This window comes from Corvus brachyrhynchos, unplaced genomic scaffold (genome assembly GCF_000691975.1).
Source record: "Corvus brachyrhynchos isolate BGI_N302 unplaced genomic scaffold, ASM69197v1 scaffold61, whole genome shotgun sequence".
NCBI lineage: Eukaryota > Metazoa > Chordata > Aves > Passeriformes > Corvidae > Corvus > Corvus brachyrhynchos.
Genome location: NW_008236478.1, coordinates 1480849 through 1483172, shown reverse-complemented (window position 1 = coordinate 1483172; position 2324 = coordinate 1480849). Strand labels below are relative to the sequence as shown.

General features: G+C 55.9%; 1 protein-coding gene across 1 annotated transcript in view; it reads right to left on the bottom strand.

Annotated features, from left to right (window-relative positions):
• Nucleotides 1-2032: 2032 nt before the first annotated feature.
• Nucleotides 2033-2324, bottom strand: part of TMEM150A (transmembrane protein 150A) — an 11031-nt gene continuing 10739 nt past the window's right edge. The window contains exon 8 of the mRNA XM_017725936.1: nt 2033-2324. The gene's annotated coding sequence lies outside the window, so the exon portion shown is untranslated.

Here is a 2324-nt window from a genome sequence, read left to right as displayed (position 1 = left end):
CGCCCCCCCGGGGGCTCCCCGGGCCCGGCCCCGCCCGGCGGAGACAGAGGGAGGGCGGGCCGGGGCACCCCTGAAGGGACGGGCAACTCCAGGCTGCTGCATCCCGGCGACACCGCCTATCCCCCACCTGCCCGGCACTCGGGCCAGGGAACCGAGCCCTGGGCTCCTGGCTGTCCCCCGAGGGGAGGACAGGACCCTTCACCCCATTCCCAAAGGCAGCTGCTACCCCGGCGGGGAAGGACCATGTGCCTCACCCATGGCTGATTTTCACTTTTATTATTGTAAATTCACTGTTGTCTTTATATATATACTTTTTAAAAAATATATTAGATACAAAAGTCAGAAATGCTCTTTGAACTACATATACTGGTGGATTTACAGGCCGGTTTGGAAAAGGTGGGCAAATAGGAACGCCCAACTCGATCAATGCGCACAGCAGCAGCAGCAGTAAATGCCCCTCTCCAGGAACAAGGGGATTTTATATATATGTATGTATATATATATATTTGTAGATCTATACATACACACACACACACACACACACAGAGCACTCAGACCCCTTGACACCCCAACCCCCTGCCCAAGGATGCTGCAGCTGAGCGGGATAGGGTCCTGCCAGGCAGGCACTGGCCAAGGCACCCCAGGACGGATTTGGGAGTCCCAGAAGAATGCAGCACACACTTCCTCTGTTCCTACAGAAGCGCCTTCCCTTTCCATGACTGCGCTCCCTGGGACAGCTTCAGCTGGCAGCAGCACAGAGGGGAAGTCCACTGCTCTGCAGGCGCGGTGCCTGCAGGACATCCCCTGCATGATGGTAAATTCAGAGACTCATTTCCCAAACTGGCTGGGAGCACGGGAATGCTGTGACCCAGGAGGTGAAACCTGCCTCAGCAATTCTCAAAGCTGAAAAAACGTGGGGAAAGTCACTGACTGAAGGCATGGAAGGGCCCTGAGCAGTGAGAGCCCTGGTGCTGGGGGGTCAGCACAGTCCAGCCGGGACTGCTGGTGTCATCCTGCAGCAGTGAGACACCACCCCCACCTGGGAAGGCAGACAGGGAGAGAACCCCTGCTGCCATCCTCACTGGGGTTGCAGACAGACTGGCAGCGCAGTCACTTCCCAAGGAAGGGAAAAGGCACTCGGGGATTTTGGCTCCTCTGACGGTCACAGTAGCCAGCTGGAAGGCTTGCTCAGTTGAACCTTACCCCTGTGGAGGAGGGAAGAACAGAGATCTCCCCTTCCAGCACACTAGGCTCGTGTGGCGAAGGCAGAGTGAGCCCCCTGTTCCCCCACATCCCTTATAGGAGGAAGCCTCTGTATGATTGCCTTCAGCAGCCCCTGACTCAGACCAGGCTACCCCAGAGGCTCTGGGGCAGATCCTGGCTCTGTTGATAGCACCAGGTTGGCATCCCCACACCCCAGCAGTGACACCAAACCCTGTGTGCAGGGAGGGGACAGTTCTTGCAGGCACAGCAGCTGCCAGAGGAGCGCTGGACACAGCTCCCGCTGAGAGTGGAGGGCAACACAGGCCCACGTGCACACACACACACACACACACAAACACACAAACACACACACACAAACATAAACACACACACAAACGCCCACGCACACACAAATGCACACACACAAACACACACACACACAAACATAAACACGCGCGCAGACACGCACACACACACACAAACACACACAAACATAAACACACGCGCGCAGACACGCACACACACACACACAAACACACACACACAAACATACAAACACACACACAAACACACAAACGCACACACACGCACACAAACACACACACGCACAAACACACACACGCACACACAAATGTAACAGTCCTCTTCAAATCAGCATGATTTCAGTCTCTGTAGATGTTTCCTTAAAAGCAATTAAAAAAAAAGGGGGGGAAACCTGTCAGGTTTTTGCGTGCTAGCTCAAAGAGAGCCCGGAGGTGTAGCCGCAACCCGAGTGCACTATGGCAGCGCGCGCACACACACGCGCACACACACACGCACACACACACACGCACACACACACACGCACACACGCACACACACATACACGCGCGCACACACACACACGTGCACACACAAACACACACACAAACACACACACACACACACAAGGCAGCTGGGGATTCAGAGACATTCAAGGTGGGGAGTCACCGTCAGAGCTCAAGTTGGGATCTCCACTGTGGGCTGCCTCCTGTGGGGGTCAGGCCATAGCCAGGCCCTCCACATGGCTGTGGATGTGGGCTGTGCTGGACAGGCTGCTCTCGCCTTTGTAACTTTTGGGGGCCCGGCTGGCTTTCAGCAGG